Below are 27,950 nucleotides of genomic sequence, written 5' to 3' on the forward strand. Positions count from 1 at the left end.
TTCAGAACCACCTGTTTTCAAACAAAGTTTTCTGGTTGCAACTTTATACATGTGTGCACTGCTGCTCATCCACCACAATTTCTGTTCCTATGTCTCTTTGTTTATTTGCATTTTTGAAGGCAGAATTCCATTTGGAAATGATTCAGTGCAAAAAAATAATAACAAAAGCTGTGAAATGAATATCTTTTAGTAAGGAAGAATTACTGCATATAGTTAAGTAAAATAAAGGACCTAATTAGCTGTCCATAGCAGATGGCAAAAAATATTTCAATCCACATACTGATCAGTGATGGATGTTGAGATACATTCACATTTACCTCCAGACTCATCTCATTCCCTGCAGTATAGAGTATTATTTGTTTTGCTGACAACCAACACTCAAACATCTGACATTAGATCACTTCCAATTAAATGTGTTAGAACTGGAGACAAAAACTCTGGGGAACAGACATTTGAATTAATGCCAAGTTAAGTATAGACTGTCCCTGTACTGGAAAACAGGTGATTAGAAATGTATGTATATATTTTAGGTTTCTCCAGGTTAAAACTGCACTATGCCTTTATTTAAACACCTTTTCCTTTCACATTCCTTTGCTGTGACACATGGTTTTCCTTTTTTTTCTTTTCTAAGCTCCACATACATTGTCAGAAGTCTGAAGGTACCAGTTTCAGCTTTAAAATACAGCACACTGAAAAAATCATTTCAGAACTGCATCTAGGTGGAAATGGCTTCTCTACAATCAAGGATATCTAATATAGATTAGAAGTGCCTACAAAAGTGGTACATGCAGAAGTATCACTGATGCAATGCTACAAACTATATCTATATTCCTAATATGCTGAAAGCCTTCTTAAAGCATGGCACAGCAAAGGCTCTTTGATGAGATCCTGTGCCTTGCTGTCCTTTCTCGGACAGTATTTGCTTAACAGAGAAGTCTTATATGACTGGACAAGACACAAAGCAGATGATGTGCAGCTTATCAAACTGGCCTCATTCAGAATTGCTGAGAGGCTTTTGAAGCAATCGGCTCCAGAGTCACTTAGTACTTCTGAAAGTAAACCATTTTCATTTAGTCACTAGCATGAAATAAAGCATGACCCCAAACAGCTGTCATCTGCATCTGGTTGAAAAGTTGAGGAAGGGTAAAAAGAAACTGGAAATCAGATTAGCACTTTCTCTTCAGTTCTCATGTAATTTTTATTTAATTTTTTCACTTTGCTTATGAAAGGAATAGAAGCTTGAGATTAGTTCTCTCCCGACAAGCAACCCATACTTCTACATATGGACTAAATGCAAGGGTTTAAAAATATAAAGCTCTATATAAAAATTTGTTCTCCCAGTGAAATCTGTTTTACTGCAGGGAGAAAGGAGAGATCTGCCTTATTACCAGGAAGCTGATGTACTGCTGCTCCACCTACTTCTTAGGATGCTGAATGAGTTTGTTTTTCTTTCCTTCCATGTTGTCTTTCTGCTACTGTTCACACAGTATTGAAAAACCTGTACCCAATAGAGTTAGGACCAAAACTGTTATTGATTTCTGAGAACAAAGTATTCATAATAACTTTATGTGGGTTGTTTGCTTGTTTGTTTGTTTGTTTAGGTGTGTGTGTGCACGTTGGGGGAGGGGGTAAGGGCAGCGGGGGGGGGGGGGGGGGGTTCTGTATAGTAATAGGTATGTTTGAGTTTAGAACAGATAGTTAAATTTTCACACTGCTGTAAGACAGTGATGTTCTTCAGATAATTCTCTGACTGCATATTAAAATAAATAAATAAATAAATAAATAAATAAACAAATAAATAAATCATTCATTGATACTAACCAAAATTTTTCTAATTGCTCTTCTGTAGGCAAATTTGGCTTCTGTCTTTTACAATGAAAAATAAATCATTTTTTCCCCTTGTAGTAAAACAGTCCAATGATATTCTGGGAAAAAAATGTACACTTGTTAAGCCAATATTAACAAAATTATAAAGGAAATCATCACCAGTTTAGCTCCCCTGTGACAAATTACAGAAAGAATGAAGTTGTCATCTTGCAGATGATATTAGAGGCAGAACTGCAGGATACAGTGCCAAAGAGAGAAAAGGGAAAGAAAGAATGGAAGTTAGGAAACAAGGAAGATAACAACAGGGAAGAATTCATCTAGAATAATATGTATATATTTCCTTGATACTTGAACACTGTAGAGTCATTCTTATGGAGCTCCTGGGAGCCTTCATTTCAGACAGGAAATTCCAGTCTTACCAGCTTGGACTCCAGTTTGTCTGAGTTCTTGCCAACAAACTGCAAACTGGTGAGTAGAACAGTGTTCCTGTCCATGTGCTGCTGGGCCATTGTGTTGGCAAAGGTGAAATGATTTCTGTCTTGATTTCAGTCCCAGTATTACCACTGTCCTCAGAAGAGATTGTTTTGATACTCTGTTGTTTGAGTACATTTAACTTCCTCTGTTGAGATTGTTTAAAGTGTGCATAAGTCTGTGGTTAAGGACAGTTGTAATTGAAGTTAAGCCACACGTGTGAGGACCCCTTATTCTGTGGGAAATTTGCATAAGAGTTAATTCTAGATAAGGTTACCTAAATATCAGTATATTTATGTACAAACACATCTTTCTAGGGTCTCTAACAATCAATATGGTCAAACAATGGCATGGATTGACAGATCACACAGAGTGCACAAGAAGATTCAGTTGCCCATATATGTGTCTAGTGCTCTTGGGAATAGTCAACCACCAAAGCTAGGAAATAGGACACTAACAGCCTGGTCCTGCCTGGCAGGATCAATCAACCCTAATATATCACTAGATATCTCTGTGGGATCAGGCGAATTGATATATAATCACAAAGGAATGTATTAGAATGTGAAGAGAAGGAACTGAGATATGTGTCTTTATCTTCTCTAAGTTTCACTATTTTGTATATTTTTTCACGAGATAATCCTTGCTTTGCAAATGTTAATAGTAAAATGCATTCTTCTTGATAAAGAACAGGTTTCAATTTCCCATGTTCCAGACAAATTTCTTCATTATACACTGTGAAATCAGTCTCCCTTTAGCTTGTGGATACTGGTAAGAATTTTTTTGTTTGCTTGTTTCTATCTATGGAGAGGATCAGCTTAGAGAGGAAACCATTAAAAGGAAGAGAAGGATTTTTCTTCAAATTTCTTGATTTATTCTCCTTGCCAGAGGGGAGTGAGGCTTCTGTTTCCCTTTTTCTCCTATTGTCCAGTTTTACTGGTGAGGTTGTGCTTCATTTGGAGACCTCATATGTACCTTCTAAGGCTCGCTTTACAGAACAAATTATGGGTGAGGTACAGAGTTGTACAAGAGTCATTTCTGTGCAGACACAAAGGAAGCTGAAGCAATTTGATCTGAATAAAACACAGGAACTGGAAGAAACTGATGTGTAATAAGTAAATAAAGCTCTGTATTTTGAGATCAATTTAAAAATAAGATAGTTCAATTTGGAGTAAATTGATGGACAGGAATATATCATTTTTATTTCCTTTTTGGTAAATTTGACTTTTAAAAGAGAGTGCCCTGGCTAAAGCCAGAAAATCATGCCAATTGGATTTATTTTTGAGAATGTGTTTTAGGATTGACTGCTAACTTGACTTTTAGTTATATAAAGTGGACATAGTATTTAATGGCAAACTTTTATAGCTGACCATCTGTTTTCTAGTTATTCTGTAAGGTGACCATTGTCTCATAAGTTTATGTGCCTTATATAATTCCTTGGTTCAGCGACAAAGGGAATAGCAAAACCAAATATGAGGTAAAGCTGAGCAATGTTATTTTTCATGAATTTTCCTTTCAGGGTACAATTCAACCTGAGAAATATTTTCTAAACTAAAAGTCCAAAAGCTGCTCTTTAATTGTACACCTGAAATTAGTATCATCTAATGGACTCATTTAGGTTGGGAAAGGTCCTAAAGATCATCAAGTCCAACCATCACCTAGCACTTCAAGGTGTCTCGCTCCAATTTAGGAGTGAGGCAAGGTTGTTTTGATATGTTATGCCTGGCATGAGATTAAGAAGAAAAACATTCAAATGTTGATCCGACCAGTTTATTAGAAATGATAGACAACTGAGAAGATGGGGAAGGGAGAGCGGCAAAACAAAATTAGGGTGATGGGGACAGGAAAGTGGGCGATAGAAAAGGTAGAAAAGAGCAAGAATTACGTTAAAGCAGGGATAGTCACCTCCTGGATGCAGCAGTGTCCCGTAGCACGTTGTTACGTTGGTCCGGGGCAAAATAAGCATAGGGGAGAGCAGCAGCAGAATGGCAGGCCACAAGCAGCAGATCAGTGCAGCGCAGAACAGGCAGTCAGAGTAGCAAGGTCTCAAGAAGCGGAGTCTCGGGCAGCAAGGTCTCACGGAGCAGAGTCTAGAGAAGCAATCCCTGGAGAGACAGTAGGAAGCAGTAGAACGACAGTGGAGGAATTGTGAGGTCAGATACCTAAAAGGTTCTTCAGCATGCAGGCGTTCACATACTGAGGCATCTGGTGTCAGAAAACCTAAATTCGGGGTTTGTCCATGCCCTTTTTATCCTTCTTTCCAGCCTTTGAGACATTTCTGGAAGGCTCGGATCAGAGTCATGTGAATTCCTCGGAAATGGCCGTCTTCCTTGAGATAAGCCCACACAAAAGACCACTTTAGGGCCATTCATCCGCATCTTATCTCGCTCTCATTGCCCCTGGACTTGTCCCTCGGACAAAGGATTTCTCATCCCCTTCTCAGGGCTTGTCCTTCTGTGTGTCTCAGACAAAGGGATTTCTGGAACCTTGGTCAGGACTTGCCTGAACTTGTCCATTTCAGCAAACTTTTGAGGCAATAGTGTAAAAAACATGGCCTCTTACACAAGGCCACTACTAAACCTAAGAAATACATCCACCCATTGCTTAGCCATCATTTAGGATGATGACTTCACCAGTTCCTTAGGTAGCCAGTTTCAATCCACAAGCACTCTCTCCATTCAGAAATTCTTACTAATATCCAAACTAAACTTTCCCTGTCACAACTTTAAACCATTTCCTTGCATAGTGTCACTTGTCACCTGAGAAAAAGAGACCAACTGTCTGCAGCCTTTCAGATAGTTTCAGAGAATAACAGACTACCCTCAGCCTCCTTTTCTCCAGGCTGAGCAACTCCATTTCCCTCATCCACTTTTCAGATCTTCTGTTTTCTAATCCTTTCACCAACTTTGTTGCTCTTCTCTGAATACATTCCAGCAACTCAGTATCAGTGAGGAACCCAAATTGAATACAGTACTTGATCTGTGGTCTTACCAGTGCTGCATGAAAGGGGACAATACTGGCTTGTGTTCAGTTGGCTGCTGACCAGCACTCCTAGGTCCTTTTCTTCGAGGCAGAAGTGGAGAGTATGAGAGCATGTTTCTTAAACCATGGTCTATTGCAAACCTTGTAACTCAAATAAGGTTGTGATATGCAAGGGATATCAACAGAAGCCTCAGTCAGCCACCATATAAGATATAGAGCATATAAGGTGCTTTATAAGGTGTAGAGCAACCTTGCTTTAAATGAAGCTACAGGAGCAGACAGTCCTAGGAAGGAAAAGACTTGTTCAAAGAGATTCATATATCTTTTCATTTACAACACAGGGAGCCTAGACTACAAATTGGACATATGTAAAGTATTTAAGGGAATTCATGTGACTGAATGCTCACAAGTCAATTGATATTGGTTGAAATATCTATAAGTATCAAAAACAACAATACCAAAATAAGAAAGAGCAGATTTTGTGATCTTAATGTATATGAAAAATAAGTAGTGCTGTTTCATAGGCTATTCAATTGTTTTATATTTCTGAAGATATATCAGTCAGAAAAATATCTATCAGAATATGAGTATGTCAGTTTGACTCAAAAAATTGTAGAAATAAGCAATACGAGGAAGGGGATTTATATATATATATATGTACATATATATATTCATCTTTTTGTTTTGGAGACAGGGAACAATAGAATACTTCTCAAGCAAAATAATCCTACTGCACTCAAAATATGGTGAAGCTGAAAAACTGCAGACACTTCTCACCTTGGTTTAGTTTCCTTTGATATCTTGATGAAAATGTTCTGAGCTTGCAACTGAAAAAGAAATGGACAACAAAATGAATGTGGGATGTTATAGATCTGAAGACATTCAAAAATGTGAGAATAGTCAAGGAAAAGCACCACTGATAATGAAAAGAGTCAGTTCACTGAGTAACATTTACATATATACATATATATTCTTAGCAGTGTTTTTTTTTGGGGTTTTTTTTTTTTTTTTGTGCCTTTCTGTGTGTGTGTGTGCAGATAGAATACTTCATTTTGAGTTTTTAATGTATTCCACAAATGCTAATGAACTGAGTGTCAGAGATGCAGCCTCCTGATGGTAAGTAGATAATACTAGTCACATAACACAGAGGGGAAAACTGGTGCAAAGCCCTTGTAACAGCAGTGAATTTTTCCCTGTGTGATTCTGGAAAGTCAATGAGTCTCCATGCTAACATGGGAATGCACTGCTGAACAGATTAATGATGGCTTGTATATAAACTTGGTGTGATTGCTCCTCTGTGCACAAATGAACTGTACATGTAAATCAATCCTGAGTGCTGCCTGGCATGTATATTTTAAAAGATCTTAGGAAGCGAGGCACATACAAAGAAGGTAAAAGGAAACAAACACTGCACAGGTAGACAGTATCTGAGAGTATGGGGGTGATTAGTGGCTCAAATTTTGGTTATGTTTCAGCATAGTGGACAGGTAGAAACAGGAAGAACACATTTCAGCAGGGGTAGAATACATAAGGAGAATGTGGTACAGAGTATAACCAAATATTCTGGCTTCTGCTTTCATCCCAAAGTAATAAACCTGCACAATGTCCCCTATATTTAACTGAGATGCCAAAATTCATCTTCTGAGAGAAATGGTAAAACCAGAAGAGGCAACAATGGCTCTTGTAGCCCCATTCTGTATGTAAAGGAGAAAGCTTCCTTGCAGCTCTTCAGAAATCACTCTTGCATGTGTCCTTCTTCCTTGCTCTGAAAAAGTAAATAAATAAATAAATAAAAAGAAAAGAAAATAAAGCTTAACAAGCAAGAAAAGCAGAACTCCTCCTTAACCTTTGCTGAGAATATAGTGCTTCAGAAGATATTTTTTCCATCTTTTCATTTCTTACTCAATCTGTAAACAATATGCCACCATTGAGAGGAATAAAAGGGTGTTTTTGTGTGGACAGTGGTATCTGAATGAAAACGTGCTTCACCACTTGCTTCACAAATAACTACTTCAGCTTCTTAATGATCTCAGGGACCTTTCAGAAGTCAAGCATCACCACCGATTTCTTAAAGCAGAAAAAGCCCAAGTTCACTCCAAATATTTTTCTTCTGAACAAAAGTTATCATATTTGTTCTGATGGATTCCATCTAACGCAAACAGTAATACATTGGAGAATTTTTAAAGTTGAGATTAAAACCTTTGAAACACATGTGGATGCTTACAAATCTGTTAACATAGTTGGAGGTCATGTAAGAAGTGAGCTACACCCTCATAATGTTCCAGCTCTATTTTGATACATTTAACTGGCGGAGTTAAGTTATGTGGTAACAAAGTATAAAAACTATTTCCTTAGATAATGAGATTTTAGAGGAGATGTGAAATGGGAGGAGCTCTAGAGATCTGGCAATGCTAAATCAGTATGAAGGCATTAGTATCAATGAGACGGGAAGCTATTTTTGACTAATTCACTTTGACTGGAAGAAAAGGCAATCTGTAACTGATATTTGCAATAGCATACATATTTTATTATTGTAAAATTAAGAAACACATTGAAGAATGCATCTAGGTTTGCTCTCCAGGATGCAGTAAGACACTAAGACTCATAACAAACAGAAAACACCCCAACAAAAACACAGAACTTAGTGACACTCTTAACAAGAATGGTAATGGAAAAGGCATAAATCTGTAGGCACCTTAAAATATGATCCACCCAAGACAGTGTTACCAATCTTCAATTAGGAATGCTCACTTGAATCTAGTAAGGGTCCCTCATCAAAAAAGATTTGCCAGGTCTGTCTCACAGTAGTAAATACTGAGCATGATCAGATGAAGGAGTGTGTACATGGACTCTTCAAAAATCTGCTAACTAAAGAGGATAGGCCATTTGCTATTTGTTATAGGCTGTATCACTAACATTTTAGCCGGTGTAAACAAAAGCCCTACAAAAGTCATAATATTTTAGATCCTATTCTGTATAACATCATTTCTATGTCATCCTTGTTCACTGAAAATCTTGGAGATCATGGGGTCAAAACAAACAAGCTCCAGTTCAGTCTAGTTAACTAACTCTCAGGACCCGAATGACATCCCTGCATAAGGGCTCAATCAAAGTCATCATGCCTGTGTTCATGTTTCATAATTCAGCAGCTGACAAAATTAATTGTGTGAACATAATTCTACAGTGAGTCTTATATGTTTTGATGGGTTCTAACTAAAAACTTTAAACTTTCCATTGATTGCTATCAACCTTATTTTTCTTGTTCCTCACAGTCTTCCAAAGTCTATGCAGAACTCTTTGTTTTCAACTTCTCATTGTTTAGCTTATGACTTACCTGTAGAAACAGTCAGTCAGATAAAAGATTCAAGTCTATTACATCAATATCAATAATTATTTGGGTTTTCCTAAATATAGTGAATTGTTTCTGTAGAAAACATCTGATTAATGTGACCAAAAGAGATACATTTTCCTTTATAATTCTTATCAATTCATATAACAGAAATTTGAGAGATTGTGAATATTGTGACAAAATATGTGTTTGGTGTATTTTTGTTTTGTTTTGTTTTGATTAGTGTTGTTTTTTTGTTTTGTTTTTGTTTTTGTTTTTGGAGGGGGAGAGTGTTGGTTTAGATTGTTGGTTTTTGTTATCTTTTTGTCTTATTCTTTTTTTTTTTCTTTTTTCTTTTTTTCCTGAAAGTAAGAAAAAGTCCAGTCTAAAGAAAAAAAAAAAAAAAAAGAATTGACAAATCCAGAGATGAAAAGGAAACAAAATCAAATTTATAATTGTATTATTCAAATGTGAACTTGTCTGTGAGAATATTGTCTCTTACTTTAAAAAACATTTTTGAACAAGAATTTCTAACAAGCTCTTAAAAATGAATCTGTGATAGTTAATGGATATAAATTTAGCTACTTTCATTTTTTTTTATGCTTTCATTACCACAACATCTAAAAGATTTCTGCTGTCTATGAGCAATACGATTAACACCCAGTGAATATGACATGCTGCATTGCTTATCTGTTTAAAGAGAAATACTTCAAATACTTCTGTACATACATTCTGTACTCTTTTTAAAATTTCTTTATTATGTTATTTTATTTTGTTTAAACTATGAGTATTTTGTGAGATTTTTTCAAGAATGTGTTCTCTGCAGCTAGTATGCTTCAATGGTCAGATCTTAGACTCTCAGACAGAAGCTGGCAATAGATTTTGTTCCTTGCAAGACTCCACCTTAGATAACACCTGGCAACGCCATTTTCTGTCTTCCTTCTGAAACTCACAAACTAATTCTCCAGTGTTGAATGACTCTTCTATTATTATCTATTAAATAGATGGTAGATGTAATCACTGTTTCACTCTTGACCAGAGAAGATGTGATTCTCCTAGCATAGTGTATTAACTTAATGTCAAAACTGATCTTAGAGCTCTAGAATGGTTGTACTATGCTCTAGCTGATGAATAACATTTCTTCTCAAAGTCTTCTTTACTCAGGCAGAGAGAGTTTCAAGGTCAAATTGTATATGTACAGAATACATCAGAAGTCCATTAGGTATTGGGGCAGAAGAAAAGTTAAACATCAGCTTTCTATACACAGCAGTGAAAGAATTGTGCAGTGTGTACAGAAGTATCTTTAATTATCTTCACTGAAAGCAGAATATTCTGTATACAGAATATCTCAGAAATAATACTCTGTTCATAGACTGCTACACACAGAGTATATTTTCTACTTGGCAGTTACAGAAATTATTTCTGTATGTATATATATATTATATATATATATATATATATATATATAGGCATGTCTAAAAATATTCTCAGAAATTTCTAGGCATCTTGATTTTTAAAATTATGATTTGGGGGTTAGGAGTCTTAGATTAACAATGTAAATGCATCAGAAATTAAAGTCATCAACAGTAGAATGACTTCTCAAAACAAGAAGGCTTTTTATCAACAGATAATGTGTCTACAGAGATTTTACATGGGTCAGATTTAGGAGATTATTAAAATATTTTATCAATACGCAGATATGAATGTCAAATAACTGCCAATAATATTTGTGGATGGCAAAATCTTCTGAAAACATAATTAGAATGAAAAGTCGCACAGAAATGTCAAGCTACGCTAATTCAAACAGCATATTAGCTAATTCAACAGCATATTTACAACAGTAATTTTAGAGAAAGTGTGTACCTTCAGGAACAAACACTGTGAGTTAAATACCTGGTACTTCTTTAACGTGCAGTTGCTTAGATTGTGATTTGAAAGACTCTATATCAGTCTAGAAAATGTATAGGTAATGAGTGAATTACAACCAGTATTTATAGGGATATAATAAAACTGGCTTTTATCAAACTTTCAAACAACTAGGGCACATTACATTGACAAACATAACATCTCACAATCTGAATTTTTGTATTATAAAAGACAGCAGAGCATTTTCCACAGACCACAGAAGATGTTGAGTCAGGTCCAATGTCAGCTCTTCTCCATCTTAATTTTCCATCATTTGCCTATTGACAAAGGAAAAAATATATCGTAAAATACTTGACTTTTTTAATGATACAGTAAACTACTTAACCCAACAGGTTTAGCACAATTAAATACACATTAAAGTGTTCAAATGGTTCATAACTGTCACATAAAACCAGGAGACAAAATGGCAGTCTTATTGTTTAAATAAATGATCTACATTTACTTCAGCATTCTGAGGTATAGAATCTTCTGCTGTAAAGAGACACTGGCTAGAAGAGAAAAAAAAAGATTGCACTGCATCTGTGGAGAATATGATTTTATGTGAAATTAGTGGAGAATAAAATCTTTCTCAGTAATTAAGGATTACTTCAGTCTACAGTATATTTTATTTTCCTTCCTGAACAAAGCTGTTTATCAAAAGCACAGATCTGAGAAGGTAAAAGTGAGACAGAATGAGCAGGCACCTAACACAGCACCTTACTGCCTGCTGCACAATTAACTCCTGTGGATTGTGAGAAAGAGGAGTTAACTTTGTTCATAGCATGAACAAATCTATCAGGTCCAGGAGGACTAACTGACACCATTACAGGGAGACAGACAGCTGAGCACAAATCCATACAAACATTTCATTAATCCTCAGGATTTCGGCATTGTTTCTGATGTCACAGCTCAGGTCAAGATATTTTTTAGCTAGTAATGTCTCTGAAAAGAACATATGCATTATCAGCTCCTAAAGTATTCTGCACAGCTGTGTGTTTCTTGTTACCTTCAGCTTCCTTGGAGAATCATATTGGCTTGGTGAATGAAGGCTCCTATACCCTGACTTTAAGATCCTATGGGATAATGTGTTCATAAATTGCTTTTCACTCAAGCCAGGCTGCAGGGAAAACAGACAGTCAAAACAATTTAATTCAAAAAATAAAAGAATACAACTTTCATTTATAACATCAAAAATGGTCAACATGGTTCTAATGGCTTATAAGAGTTACTTGTCAAAAAGAACTGCCTGTATTCAGTTTTTGTAGGAGAAAAGCTAGGAAAAACACTTTATTTTCCACACTCATTAATGCTTAAGGTCTGTTCAGGGATTCATTACTGCTTAAACTCTATTTTCACACTTTCTGCCTTCCAGCAACAAATGATTCTTAGGGAGACAGTTTCAATCTTCTACTTCTGAACTTCACCTCTTTGGAGTGTAACTGTTAATGTTATGTAAGCAGTTCAGTTTGTTTTTGTTTTTTGGGTTTTTTTTTTCTGTTTGAATGAACTACCAATATCTTGTAAATTATGACTAAGATAAGGCAATAGGCACCTTTCACAATGAAGTTGTTATAGACACTTTCTAAGAAGATACTGAATTTGCTTTAGTTCTCTGTGATTGGTCGGCTACTAGGTCTTCAAACTCCACAGCAAACTCCAAATCAGGATTTAACTTTCTGTAACAAGGGCTTGTTTGATTTGAACAGGAAGGAGCTGACAGAGTTTCTGGCATTGCTATGGAAATATTAAATTCCTTTACAAGGAATAGAAGGGTCTGAGAAACTGAGCATATCTCAGGAGGTTATGAGTTGGTGTCTTGAACATATGGATAGGAGTGAGAGAATAATTCAGTAGATGAAGAATTCTAGGTAATTCCTGCTTAAGAAATTACACACACAGAGGCATACAGACAGGTCTTAAATATTTGCATAGAAGGGGAATCCACAACATCCCTGGGCAATCTGTTCCAGTGTTCCATCACCCTTACCATACAAAAATTCTCCTGCATGTTAGTAGGGAACTTCCTGTGTTCCAGTTTCAGGCCATTACTTCTTGTCCTGTTGCTATACACTAATTCTAATTTCTGTGACCAGAAGAAGTAATCTTTCAGATTCAATACAATAGATTCAAAATATATGGGCCTTGTTGCCTACAGGTTGCACAGACTTCTTATCAAAGACTGTTGAACGTTATTGAACTGTTAGAGAGTAGAGCAACCTCTGAAAAAGAAGGACCACAGGAACTTTGGAGGTCTTAATTACAGTGAGAAAATAGGAAGAAAACAATAAATGAGGGAAAGAGTGCACACCCTAATTTCAGCAGAGGATCTCATTCTATAATGACAAATTAAAAAATGTACATATATATTTTAGGTTTATAATCAAGGAAGATAAAAACACTTTATGTGGCTTATTTGGCATGTATATATTTCAAGATGAAAATTAGATTCAAATTTCAAAACTGTCCACTCCAGAGGGTAAAAATCTCTAATGACTTCTGACTTATATGTACCAACATGCTAAGGATCTTTTTGCTACCTTACATTATTCAAAGTAACAAAGACTAAATAAATAAATAAATATCCACAAAAATAATAATTAAATAAAAAACTCTCTCGGATATTCAGGAATAGCTTCTATTAATTTTGATAAAGTTTTCTGTAAGTTTAAAACTTTATGAAAGTCAAATTGGAAATGACTGGTGATTTTTGGTGTCTCTATTTTTAGATGTTCACCTTGCAAAAAGGAAAAAAAAAAAAAAAAAAAAAGACTTTAGGAGACATGGAAATGCTGAACAGCTACTTCATATAGCCTTCTATGTAAAATGCACCCACTGAGAAGCCCAAGATATTCTAAGAAGAGTTTTGCAAACTGTACTTTTGCATAGGTAACATTCAAACAACTCACCAAACCTCAGATAAAATGTATTCATTAATACTTCATTCATCCTGTTGTGTCTGGTTATTTCTTCTGGTTGCAAGCAACTGAAGATTTGTTATTCTGGTGTTTGCATTCTCTGAGTTACAATAATGCTTTTGTGGAACTACTTAAGTGGACTAGATATCAAGCTGCATTTTCTGCTTCAGGAAATAAGTTCCACATTTCTGATTTATACCAGAATAAGAGCTGAAATCAGGATATATGATATCTACTACTCTTCCTCTACTTATGATATCTGCTACTTTATTTACAGAAGAAAAGCTGCTGAGTTTGACACAAGTTATCTTTGACAAATCTGTTATCTGTTTCTCATCTGCTTGTTATCTTCCAGCTACTTAAAAATAATTATATTACACATCTATTTTTCCCCCCTGGGGGATTGAATTTAAGCTGTCTGGTCTTAGAAGAGTGGCATAGTTTCACTATTTTCCACTTTTCTTTATCACACTCATCTACTCAGTCTACATAAACTGTTTCTCCCAGTATCTGAAGATTAAACTCATAATTCCAGGCTGACTTGAACGCATCCATATTTGGATGTACTTTAATCTACTTTTTCCCTATTTCAAGTGAAAAAAATGCTTTTTCTCTTGGTATTTCTTCTGCTCGCTACCATATACTATTGCCATTCTTATTGAAAATTAGCACCACTGAACATCAAACACCATTTACTTTCTTTTGCACTCAGTTCTGAGTGCTGAGTTCTAATGCTGGTCTCCAAATCCCCCACTACGCTTACTGCTTTATATTCTACCACCAGATCCATGAAGTCATCGAAAATATTTGTTTGCTGTTAAACTTCTACTTTATCACCTTCATCTCAGCAAATGCTGGCATGCTCAGCTTGCAAAAACAATTAACAGATGTTAAATCAGGATTTTGCATAACCAAATTATGGGCTGGATCACAATCTTACAAACTTAAAAAATAATGGATCTTCTGAATCTTTAAGGTCACGTGTGGAGAATATCTTAAGATAGGAAAGAGAGTCATGATGGCAGATATTTTGTGTATGTAGAGGTTCCTTTTGAACTCTCTCCATTTGGTGTGTGAAATAATTAATTGCAACATGAGCCAGTGAAACCAAGTAGACATATATTCTTTTTGTCATTGCAGGACTTTCTCATGATTATGAAGTTCTGACTGCAGTCTGACCGTCATACCACACCAACAAAGGGAACTTGCTTTTTCCTGCTGTGCACCAGAGCTCTCATACACAGGCAATTACACATCCAAGAATTGTACACCCTGTCTTTACAATAGTGTCATGCTGACTGGACATGCTGGCTTGCAGTAGCAGTTGGGAACAGACAGACTCCCCTACTGGGTAGGCTTAAAATGATATATAAAGAAAGCTTAGTGCTTTACATGTTGATCCAGACAGACAGTTGTGAATTATTTATGTGATTAAAACTGTGCACTTACAAAAAGAATATAAATTGCCCAAAATGTGTAAAAGCAAAACTCATTCATTTTATTCAGCTCAGCAGCCTAAAAATATGTAATGGGAAATGAAAAAAAATAATAAAAAATAAAAAAAAAAAATTCCAGCACAGAGAAGCTACAAAACATACCTGAAAGCAAAAGATGCTCATCCCTTCCTCAGAAAGCCTCTCTTATTGATCTGGGGCAAGGGCTGCCCTAAAAACAGGATCTGTACAAACTTCTAATTGCAAATAAGGTAAATCAGAGCTTATAACCTACCTCACCACCAAATTAGGTAGGGCTAGTTACTCAAAATTTATTACAGTCACAGGTCCAGCAGAGCATGGGAGGGAATGTGAGGGAATGTTTGCATTCTCCCCTCATTTTCTAGGTAAGACTTGTTTAACTCAGAGAATACAATGCTTACATGCATAAAATGTCCATTTATATTAAGAATAACTGTATACTTAGTAGTACAACATTATTACTGTAACTTGATTTTCAGCTAGCTTACTAACCTAATTGTAACTTATAGACCAAAAGTTCCAACTTATGTTCGAAAAAAAAGAAAAAAACCCACTCCATCTCCTTGGTTTTCTCATATAAAAATGAAGTTAATTTAAACTTCTGGGTAATAAGATGACTTCCAGTATCAGCATATTCCTAGTTCATTTACTTAGACATAGCATGCTTTTTAGGCTTAAATGTTCTCCTGCTTACTTTTCTGAAAAGGTAAAAGTCTCAGCTTGATAACCACATTATGTTCATGCCACAACATCAAAAATAATTTCTTTGCTTAGAATTCTGCTTTAACACTTCTGGACTGGAGGCTCAGAACTGACAAGCGTAATTAAAGATCTGCTTTAAAATACTTCTCAGAGCTTATTGGTAGTGAGAAGCACTTTTTCTTCTGCCGTGTGAGTGTTCTGACAGCTGTGCACTGTGAAATCAGGTTAGTTTTCTCTTAACAGGTGCAAAATAAAGATTTCTACTTTTGTTGGAAGTGTAACAAGCACTGAAAATGCCACTGGGCACCAAACCAAACTATTGAAGAAGAACATAGCACACAATAATTTAGTGTCACACACACACACACACACAAAAAAAAAAAAAAAAAAAAAAAAAAAAAAACTAAAAAAGGAAAAATAAAGGCATTTGTACTGTACTTTCCCTATATCATTTTCTATGATACATATCAATTCCTGTCACATTTTTTTAAGGTTTCGTACACTGTAACAACTTCATAATAAATATCTTTGATAAAGTGACTGATCTGAGGAAGAAGGCGTCTGAGGAAAGGACATCAAATTGCCTGAACCAACTTTGGGTTGCATCAACATACTTGATCAATTACTTGTAAAAAAATTCTTCATGAATATGGAAGGTTGGAAAAAAAGAAGTCATTCACACACAGACAAACAAGTAACAACTGTATTGAAAATGGAGGTTGCAGAACAAAGAGTGCTGCTAGAGTTCCTTGAGGAATGGTCTTGCGGTTTAATGAGTATTTTCATTAATGATCTTTGACACAATAAGTAGGAATATGTTAATGAAATGTGTCACTGAAGCAAATCTCAGAGACATTATCAATACCAAAGAAGATTAAGATGAACACAGAGGAAGCAATGGATGACCTTGAGAGCTTTCAATACAACTTAAATGAAATTTGGCAATATGAAGGGAAAAGAAAAAAAAAACGGAAAAAAAGAAAACGCAGAAAGATGAAAAGACAAGGGACTTAAACCAAGGATTCCTGCTACAACATCTGTTTAAAATACAAAAGGAGGAAAAGACCAGGGATTGTATAAGTTACAGCACGGATACAACACAATACACTAGCCAAAGTGCAAAAAGAATAAAATATTCCAGTAGGTCTGCATGAATATTAGGATCATTATACAAAGTCTGTGCTTGCATCACTGCAAGTCCACTGTACTGGACTTGACTGAAGAGAAGAATTCAGTCTGAATAAGTGAATAGAAGGCTGTGTCATCACCCACTATAAATTCCTGTCATAGCCAGCCAGAGTGATTGACACAGAATTATGGAACCACAGAATATCCCAAGTTGGAAAGGATCCTTGAAGATCACCAAGTCCAACTCCCAGCTCCAGACAGGAACATCTAACATTCAAACCTTTTTGAAATCTGTCAGCTCTGGGCTGTGCTCACTGCTCTGGACAGCCTGTTCCGTGCCCATAGCCCTTTGGAGCAGAACCTGTCCCTAACTCCGCTCTACCTCCCCTGAAAGCTCCATGTTGTTCCCTCAAGCCCTGTCACTGTCACAGAGCTCAGCACAGCCTTCTGCTCCCTGTGAGGAGCTGCAGCTGCCATCAGGCCTCCTCTCAGCCTGCTCTGCTCTGGGCCAAGCACACCGCAGATCTCAGCTGTTCCTCATATGTCTTGCCCTTTGAACATCTAGAAACTGGAATCATAGGCCCTGTGAAGTTCTAGTGCTTGATATGACATCTAGCTAAATCTGAAATTGTATTTCAAAATGTTGCCCTGCTCTTAGCTCTTCTGTGGACAACTAGACTTCATAAGAATGGGTTTACAGCTCACTGACTCACTGCTAATTTCAGTTGTTGCTTCACTAATCCTACAACTCCAGTTTTGCAGCTCACTTCTGTGCTGCTCGTTTCCTGGTCAGTTGATCTCAGGTTCATTCACAGGCTTTCAGACCTGAAAGGTAAATAAATACATTTTGCATCTGAAAAGGTGAGTGGCAAAGAGAGTCCTCTGTCTCCTATACATTTTATAGTCCCATTAATTAAAACCTAGGAGACAAGTAAAGAAGAAAATTTTTCACCTTTTTCTTCATCAAATTATGTCCTCAACCATTTATATGAATGTTCTTCCAGTTTTCAAGGATACATACAAAGCTTCTATGCACTAATCTTACAATAGAAACAGAAAAATTATGAATATTCTGACATTTCTCCAGTTGTTGGTGAATCGGTGAGAGAAAAAAATAAACAGAATCCTAAGTATGCAGTGCCAACACAGATATATACGCAACGTTTTCACAAATAAGGAATTTTACCCATACTCAGACTAATAGGCAAGATAGCTTTCACAGACAAGAACCTTTTATGGAGCATGTCTTTGCTACTTTGCTGCAGCTGTTTCCCATTTAAAATCATAAGAACTTTTGCTTGAATGATGCCATGATGGTATGGTAGTCTTGCACTCAGGCAAAGATTATTTCTTTTTTTTTTTTTTTTTTCCCTTAGGAGGATACTGAACTGTTTAAAGAAACAAATATAAAAGCAAATCATTCCACAGCTCCAGACCCAAGAATAACAACTCTTTCCTATGGTGGTAGATGATAATAACTGTTGCCAGTTGTGATCCTTGATTAAGCAGATGAAAGTGAAAAGATCTTTTAATTAATATTAATAAATCTTTTTTTTATAGTTACTGGAAATAATAGGAACCTACAAGCAAAACAGTAGCTTGCAATAAAAAGAAAAGGGGTGATCTCAGGATTTCACTAGGTTTCATTATAGATGCAGGTCCTACTGCAAACTTGCCCACTAGTCAGTCTACATATCCTCGGGCACATACTTGGGTGTAAGTTTGTGCAGAGCTCCAGAGTCAGGGCAAAAACTAGTTAGCATTAGTACAAGTACAATTCTGAGATACCAACTTGACCTTTCAGATGAAAGGAGAGGAACAGGCAGCTGTTCTTAACCTCATTAGATGCTATACAATGCTAAGTACTCTGTTTAAAAAGAAAAGAGTGTGAGAGAGAATGGAAAGCCTCACCTTGAATGTTGTTTGTAGTTCCAGTGTCTATAACATTTAAAAAAAAAAAAATAAAATCTTAAAGTACTTGAAAGTATCCAGAGCAGAAAAGCTGGTAAAGGGGCTGGAAGGCATGAACTATGGGGAAAGGCTGAGGAAACTTGAACTATATTGCCTTGAGAAGAGGAGGCTGAGAAGTGACCTCACTGCTCTCTGCAGCTCCTTGAGGAGGGGAAGCAGAAGGAGGTGTTAGGCTCTGCTCCTGGAAATGATGGCAGGATTGGAATGGCATAGAGCTGTACCAAGGCAAGGTCAGATCAGGTATTAGGAAATGTTTCAGTACTTTGAGGGTGATCAGAACAGGCTTCCTAGAGAGATGGATGCTGCCCCATGGCTGTCAACATTCAAGAGGCACCACCATATGTTTTTAGTTCTCGTTAGCTCTGAAATGGTGAGGCAGTTGGACGAGATGAGCTTCATAGGTCCCTTCCAACTCATATAAGTGTATATAATGGCAGCTGTGGTGGTGTTTGGGTCACTCAGAAAATGAGAAGAAAGGAAGGGCAGTAGTTCTGAACTGACAATGAAACAAAGAAAGACATCTGAGATGACAGTTTACTAGAAAAACAAGCTTGAAGACTGTGGAAGAAGAAAGCCTTACTGAATATAAAGATGTAAAAAGCAGGATGAGCCTTCTTCTACCCCACCTTCTCTTCCCATGGTATTTGGGGAAAAAAAAAATACTTTCTAGTCACATAAACCACTTGACACTTAAAAATACTTGACTGAGGCCAGCATTTTTTTCTCCACTGAAAAACAATCCAGAGGAAGCCAGGCTAGATGTTAAGCCCACTGGTCAATAGGTAGGAAATACTGCAGGTAGGACTGGTAAGATCACCTCATCTACCATTTGCTGTTTCTCAAATGTTTTCTGAACAGTGGCTGTACCTGGAGAAATTTTCCATTCTGAAACGCTGACTCAGATTCAATATTTCTGCTGATGATTCCAGACAGAAATAAATAAATAAATAAATAAATTAGGATTCATTGTTTCCAAGAGAAAATATATGTTTCTTTGAAAAATTAGACCTGATGTTCTTTCTCAGACCAACCTGGGGTCCCTGTGTTTTTAAGTTCTGATGGTGAGCTTAATGATGATGATGAACTTGAACTTGTATGTCTGGATAGGACCCTTTGTCCTACCAGAATAGAACTGAGAGAAAGAAAAAAGAAATCAGCATGACTAAAAGGAAACTACATTCCAGATGGCTAAAGGCAATATTGAACTGTTTGTAAATTGATGCTCCAGCATATGATTTGCAGAAGCTAATCCTTTACAGCTGCATTGAGATATTCTGGAAGCTGTTCTTGACTGAAATGAATATTATATAGAGTTAAGTATTTAAGGTTTTTCAACCCAAATCAACCAATGCAAATTAGTGGAAATTCAGTCCTTATTTTATGCAGCAGATCTTCAACTGCAAAACTTGGAAATAATCTCCCTATATAAAAGTAATGTAGGAGAGACTTCGTATTTCTGAAGCCCATAGAAATGACAGTAATGAATGCTGTAGCCAAGATGTTGAGAGAATTAACATTCCTTTATTCACAAATGGATTTGGGGACTTCACTGAAGAAAGAGATCTATGGGTCAGGAGAAAGCACAGATTTTTAAAACCCACAGTGTATTCTTAATTCTGACATTCTCTAGCTTTCAAGTGCTAGCCTTCACAGCCTTGAAAATATTTGCTTTTGCTGTTGTTGTTGTTGTTTTCTTTTTTTCTTTTTCTCTTTTTGTCTGTAATAAATATAGAAAGAGGCAGAGGTTAAAACGTACATAATTTATCTAAAAGCAGTCATTGTGTCCCCTCTCTTTTGTCTCTGGAGTGATGACCCAAAAGGCTTATGAAACACTAATAAAAGGGGGAGAAAACCTGGATCTTTTATCCTTCGCTGCAGAAAACACAGCTGTATATTTATAAAACATGAATTTGTTACCTGGCCTCTGAAGAACAATTCTACCTATCTTGCTAATACATTTTTGAGAACACATGCATGGGAGAAAAAAATAACAAGAACTGTATAAAAGCTTACTTGAGTGAATTTAAATTAACTAAGTAGCAACAGAAGTATTCAGAAGTCATTTAATTTCCCTTAAAAAAAAAAACAAAATCAATTCCTTAAGTTCTCCTACATATTTGAAACACCAATAGACACTGAGGCTGAAAATTTACTCCAAATCTTTCTTTCCAGGATATTCATTCCCTACAGTTATTTTCAACACAAATATTTCTATTACTAAAAAAGTGTGTACTTTTAACACTTTCCTGATCCACGATAAATGCAGTGTGTTTTCATCTCCTACCCCAGTTCTAAGATTATTCAAGGCAGAAAGAGTATGATTAAAATAAATAAGATTTTTAAATTAATTCATGTTGGTTACTCTGCATATTTGTGGGGGATGCTATATAATTACAAGACATTCAATAGACCCAACTTCAGTGTACACTACTTTTATAGTCAGCTAAATTGAATAATTCAGCTCATTAATTAGCTTATGCTTATTAGAAGGATACAATACATTTATGGCTCCTAAAGAAGCAGTTGTTCAACTGCAGAGTGTATATAATAGAAACAGTTGATTAAAATTCTAATAGAAAACTCCCATGCTCAAAGGGAAACTTCAGGTTTACATAGACATTTTTAATCGTGCAAATAAGAAAGGAACAAAATGGGCAGGCACAACTGGGACCTGCTAGGAAAAGTTCTGGAGTCTGGAATATTATTTTATGTGAACATAGTTTTTAAGACATTTCTGCTTGAAGCCTAGCTCAAGAATAAGATTTATTTTCCAATAAATTAAATGAGTTACCAAGGGAGTAAGAGGTAAATAAAGATAACAGGGGCAATTATTACCCAGGAGAAACAACAAAACAAATCGTGAAGAAAGTCATAACAAATGCCAGGGCTCAGAGGCTGAAGTATTTTATTCACTTTAATAAGTTTTGTATTTGTGATAAATCTTATAAAACTCTGAATTGTTGGCACAGACAATAGGGCTGTGGAATAGTAGAGAACCAGTAGATTAGCAGAATGACTAAGTAGGAGAAAATTCAGAAAATGAAAACAAGATCAAAATTTTATTAAATTATTATTGATGCAAGAAGTTAAAATGACAAAATTCAGAAGAAAGGTTAGTTAATATCTGAAAATTCAAGAACTCCCCAGCTAGGCTCTCTAAAAATTGTTGGGCAGAGGTGCCAACTTATGTGAAGTCTTAGCTGAAGCCCATAACAAACAAAAAACAACCTGCAGGGACTGAAATTCCTGATAACTCCAATGCCAGAAAATTACGCATAAAATAAAACAAATTAAAGTATAAATTTTATAAAATTTTATATAAATAAATGCTAAACCACGCAAAATTACTAAAGCACCCTGTTGTCGTTACTTTAGAGGAACATGCCCCACTAGAACTTTGTTTTATTCCATTAGCTGTTACTAGTTTGCTGGCAGCCAAATACGTCACATAAATCCTCACTATATCAGTAAATCAGGACTGGTACTTAACCTAATTTTGCAAAGTTCTCTAAGATCTAATGACAAATTCTGAGAGAGGAGCTGAGGACTTTGGTAAATATGAGATTGTGATATATAAAAATGATTATCTTCTTAATGGAATTACAAAATATGATTATCCCTGAAGCTCTATATTATGTGATAGAAGTGATAAAAATTGTGACAAATTATATGTTTAATTGTGTCTTCTATCATAACCATGTTTTTATAAAGTATGCTACAAAACTCAGTATTCTTTTTTCTTACTGTTGAATTTATAAACCTCTAGAAAGATTTTTGTTTTGTTTTGTCTTAAGCCAAGAAAATAAACTATATTATGAAAGACTTTAAGGAACTTTGAGATTGTGGAGCACTGTGGAACACTTTGAACTGTGAGTAAAGAGGAACTTCAATGCTATTTAAAACTTGAATGCTATTTAAGAGTAGAACAAATTAACAGCAACGACAAAAATATAATTTGATGACAGTAAAGTATAATTGGGAAAATGTTAATAATTGCTTTGGTGCTAATTTGAGAATGTGACTGTCACAGCTTTTCACGTGACTCTCTTCACTCAACTATGGTCATACAAAGTTAAAGTTAAGAAAAATATTCTCATGCTTATGTTCACATTCTAGAATTTGGGGTCCTTAGTCTACTAGTCACCTTCTACACTTCTCCAGTGATCTAAAACTCCAGCATGTCATGGCCAGTACAGCAAGGGCTGCCCCTGACCTTCATAGCTATAATTTTTCCTCATCCTGTCTGGCAGGTCCAGCACAAAATATATCCTAGTCAGCCCATTCAATACCTGAATAAAAACGTCTGCGGCCTCCATAAATCTAGACATCTGGCATCCCAATATATTGCTTTCCAGAACACGTCAGTGTGCCTAATGTTCCCCATGAAAACCAATGCCACAATCATGAAACTTGTTCCAGTTAAAAAAGGCTTCGTCCATGTCCTCTTTCTCATGGCGAGATGACCTGTAGTAGACATACACTATGGCATTCTCTTTGTTGCCCTCCAACACAAGATCCATGAACATGAGCTGTTGTTCTTTTTTTTACCCTTACAAGCTCTAACCCCTTGTGTTCTTCCCCTGATATTCCTTAAGAGACCATCCATCTCTCACAGCACTTCTGTTGTACAAGATACACCACCACTATCCATAGTCCCAGTAACATGATGTGACAATAAATCAGACGTAACTTTTATAGAATATTAGATTCACAAAATGGCTTGGGCTAGAAGGGATCTCAAGGATCATCAAGCTCCAAACCCACTGCCACAGGCAGGGCCTCCAGCCTCCTTATCTAATAATAGACCAGAGTGCCCAGGGCCCCATCTTGGCTTTGAACACCTCCAGGGATGGGAAATCCACAGCCTCCCAGGGCACAATGTTCCAGAGCCTCATTACTGTCTTGGTAAAGAACTTCATCCTAATATCCAACCTAAATCTTCCTTCCTTCAACTTATGAAAATTTCCCCTTGTCCTGACATTATCCATCCTTTCAAAGAGTTGATTCCCCTCCTGTTTGTTGGCTCCCTTTGGGTACTGGAAGGCTGAAACAAGGTCTTTAGATTAGATGAGTGCCTTTCATCTAATCAAGTATATTCAGTATACCAAGAGTTCTCACTAAACCATGTCCCTCCACATAACATCTAAACATTCAAACACCTCCATCATTAACAACTCTACCATCTCCCTGGGCAGCCCACTCCAGTGCCTGACCACTCTTTCAGTGTAGTATTGTTCAGTGTAGTATTTCCTAACATCCAACCTGAATCTCCTCTAGCACACCTTGAGCTCATTTTCCCTAATCTTATCACTGTTATATAAAGGAAGAGGCTGACTCCCACCTCACTACAACTTCCATTTAGGTAGTTATAGAGAGCAATAAGGTCTCCCATGAGCTTATTCTCCAGACTGAACAATCCAGCTCCTTCAGCTGATCCTCATAACATTTGTGCTCCAGACCCCTTACAGCTTTGTTGCACTTCTATGGACCTCAATGTCTTTCCTGCAATGAGTGGCTCAAAACTGTACACAGTACTCAAAGTGCAGCATCAAAAGGGCTGCAATTTAAAATCACAATCCTATTTTCTCTGTCTTATTTTGTTCCAAAAAATGTTTTATGCTCTCAGTAAATAAGGAAAAGAGTAATAACTAACCTCGCAGTACTGTAGCTTTTTTATTTATTTATTTTTAGCTCAATTACAATAATGCTCAGCAAAAGCTAAGTAAATCCTGATTTCTCAGTTAATGTCTTTTACTTTAAAATGGTAATTATCAATCATTTGGTGTTCAGTCCCACAAGGCTGTGAATGGATAGCTGCTGATAACCATCACAGAGCTACTCAGCTGCTGCTGATTGTGTTGCTATCACACTCAGAACCCAGTAAGACAAAGCAGGTTATTTAGATCCCAAACACTTTGCAGCTGGGATTATGTCTACTTTTTCCCACCCCATATCTACTACAGCAGAGAGGTGTCTAGTAGCATTTAATGAATGCTGAGTGAAAAAAGGAGAGGGTATACTCATCATCCTTAGTAGCATCTGTTTGTCCATGTGAGAGCTAAAAGGAACACTTGCCCCCAAGAAGCATGTTATGCAAACTGTCTCTTTAGGTGTCTACAATAACTCTCACATGTACAGAGGAAAGAACTTATTCACAGGTTTTCTTCCTTCACGCATTATTAATCTCAGCACCCAACATTTACTCTCCCAAAGAATAAAACCAGAAGAAAAAAAAGCAGGGGAAACCAACCAACCAACAAACAAAAAACACAGCAACAAAAAGGGAATTTTCTGATGAAAAATATTCTGTTGGAATAGAGCAAATCTACTGAAATCCTTGAAGTGAGTGCCTCATTCCTCAGCTGTATTCATCATATCATGCCAGACATACTGGTCTCAGTCTGCTGCTGTAAACTGAATTAGTTCTGCTGGCTTCTGATGTTTTTCTGATGCTATCAATACAGCCAGCTTCTAAGCTCGTGGACCGAATCTCAGCTCATGATTAGCAGTGCTCTGCTAACAAGGAATCAAAGTTTGTCCTCAGTGTTTACTATGGGCAGTGAACAGGAAAAGGCCTTTCTATAAGACAATTTTGGCTAGGTTTAGTCACCTTGTAAAGGAACTATCACCTTCCTTTCAATGAAGGCAGAAGACAGAGTGACCCTGCTCGGACATGCCTTGGGCTGCATCTGCTTACAGTGCTTTCTCTACTTATGCTTATCTACATGCCAGACTGAAGAGGCCTTTGTTTTTCCAGCATTTCCAGACTGAAGTATGACAGTGACAAGGAAGAAGAAGAAGAATTACTAAAGCTGAGTAATCCTTCCATGCAGCAGAGCTATCTCTTACAGACAGGTGCAGTTTTAACAGGAGGAGAGGGAACTGAGCTCTTTGAGGCAGTTAGTGAGGTATTTCTACTGTAACTCATGTTACACAACAGTGGCTTAACATGTCCCATTTTATTTAGGTGTGGACTTGACTTTTTTATTACTCAGATTTTGTGGTGGATTTTTACAACTTATCTGTTAATGGTCCCAAGTATAACGTAGGCACATGCATACATAAATGGCAAGATAAGGGATCTTTCCCAGTGAGCTTTCAGGGCCTACTCTGGATGAAGAACAAACATAACCCATTTCATCTTCTATCCAAAGTATTTTTCAAAGCATCCCATCAATTTAAATCCTCTAGGTGTGGAATTAATAAGGATTAGATAGATTTAATAAACTATGTAATCTTGAGAATGTGATAACATTGTTTAACACTATTTCTTCACAGCAATAATCTCTTTATCCATACTAATAGGAAGTGCCAAAGTTTCTATTACCACACATCTCAGTCTGAAACCCTTACAAAGGCAAAACTTTCCCTCAAAATAAAAAAAGTCAGAGAAAGGACTTTGTGATTTTACCATTTGATCACTGTTCACGTTAAGCAAAATGCACACCACTAATTTATGAAACTTTTTTAAAGCAGTGTTTAAATATTACATAAGACTTTTGCTTAATTTCTTTGAGAATGGGGAAAATCATCCCCTCCTCTGAAAACAATGAAATGGGAGCACTCAGGATTAAGAATCTTCAAACATTTCTAAAGATATCAGATCTTTAGTAGTTTTCACTTTATCACTGCAGGAGAATTTGATGGTTGTCCCCAATTAGCAAAGTCCAAAATTAATTTGCTTCTATCAGCACCACTAAAAACCTTTACAAAAGCAACTAAAGACCTCATCCAATGAGATTTTCAAGAGCTAGAACAAAAATTAAATCCTGCTGAAGTCTGAAGAAAAATACTATCTATTGATACTAAAATGCTTGTGCACCACCCCCTGAAACCCTTCTTGATCAAGATAAATGAAAAATCCATTTGTACAGAACGTTTTGCTTAATTTCTACCTGTACAGCCAATATTCACTAAAAATATTCACCTGGATTTTATTATGAACCTTCTTATTTTTCTTCCATTTTACCGTTATCTCAAATCTCCCATCAAAATCTTTAATTAATGTGAAAAGAGAGCTGATAATTGAAATGATCATCCGGAGGTCAAGCAAACTCAGTGTGATTTAATAAAGGCTAAGAGCAGAGTTTTAGTCAAAGGAGTGTAATTTCCAGTCAAACCTTTAGAAGATAATTTTAATGGCTTGAATTTGCAAACATTTAGGTAAGGATGTTAATAAACTTTAGATATGCAAATAACCCTGTTGAGGGCAATAAAACTAGTCAGAGGTGAAATGATAACAGTTGTAAGTGCAGTGAAGGTGCAGGAGTTGAGCAGCTGAGCTTTAAGCAGCCAGAGAGCTCCCTAGGATCTGCCACATATTGGTAGCCAGAGTGCACAGGTGTTCAGCTGGGCATTGGATGCAAATACTTTTGTGCACATTACAGTTACTTTTATGCTACAGTTCTAGCTATTCAGAATCTTTCTCTAGGAGATTTTACTTCTGGCTGGACAGAAAGCAGATCGTTTCTTTGCAGAATCACACTTGTCATTTCTATCTATGCTACTTGCAATGCACATATTTCAAAATAGCATCTAACATCATTTCCAGTGTGTTCGTTTTAAGGACAGACAGTGAAAAACAAGTAAGCTGTTCAATAAAATTCAGTCTATATCAGAGAGAAGTGCAAACTTCAGCTTGTCATCTTAGAATCACAGAATCACTAAGATTAGGAAGAAACCTCTATGCTCACCTAGTCCAACCCCAACAGACTCCCACCATGACCACTCACCATGTCCCTCAGTGCCACATCTCCACAGTTCTTGAGTGCCTTGAGGGGCAGTGATACCACCACCTCCCTGTTCAGCCTATGCCAATGCCTCACTACTCTTCATGAGAAGAAATCTTCTTTCTTAATGTAATTCTTAAAGAAAACAAGGGAAATAGCATGGCTATCCAAGATTCTGCAATCAGTCAAAACTCCATCATTCATATTATATAGAAAATTCTTTTCTTTCCAAGGTTTATTACCACTGTCCTGCAATCAGTAAGAAAATCATCGTAGTGTTTTGATCAAATAGAAGATACCTTTTTAAATTTGCTTTATTATTATTATTATTTTATTTTTTTACTGTGGTGATCCCATTTTAGGCTTTGTTTGGCTTAGTGGAATTCACAAAATTCTCTGCATTCCTATTATTCACTGCAGAAAACTTCACACAGCTCATGTTCACATTTTCCTTTCTGATTTGCTCATATGTGGTTGAAAGCACCACCTTCTGGCCAGTTCACACTGACATTTAAGCAGT

At 36.4% G+C, this 27,950-nt stretch overlaps 2 long non-coding RNA genes across 4 annotated transcripts in view; one reads left to right on the forward strand and one right to left on the reverse strand.

Annotated features, from left to right (window-relative positions):
* The window catches only part of LOC146762848 (uncharacterized), an 88,622-nt gene that overhangs the window by 57,027 nt on the left and 3,645 nt on the right, over nt 1-27,950 (forward strand). The gene's annotated exons all lie outside the window — the stretch shown is intronic.
* The window catches only part of LOC146762849 (uncharacterized), a 49,617-nt gene that overhangs the window by 11,087 nt on the left and 10,580 nt on the right, over nt 1-27,950 (reverse strand). For 2 of the 3 annotated variants that reach the window (XR_014931806.1, XR_014931807.1), the window contains 4 exons: nt 10,726-10,788; nt 6,055-7,042; nt 2,247-2,533; nt 1,822-1,925 (listed from right to left, as the gene is read on the reverse strand). This is a non-coding gene — a long non-coding RNA (uncharacterized LOC146762849). Of the gene's footprint in view, nt 1-1,821; nt 1,926-2,246; nt 2,534-6,054; nt 10,789-27,950 lie in introns of all 3 variants that reach the window. The other variant, XR_014931808.1, reaches the window with a different exon arrangement.

Source organism: Coturnix japonica, chromosome 1, assembly GCF_054131305.1.
Source record: "Coturnix japonica strain WE chromosome 1, WE-NBRP24, whole genome shotgun sequence".
NCBI lineage: Eukaryota > Metazoa > Chordata > Aves > Galliformes > Phasianidae > Coturnix > Coturnix japonica.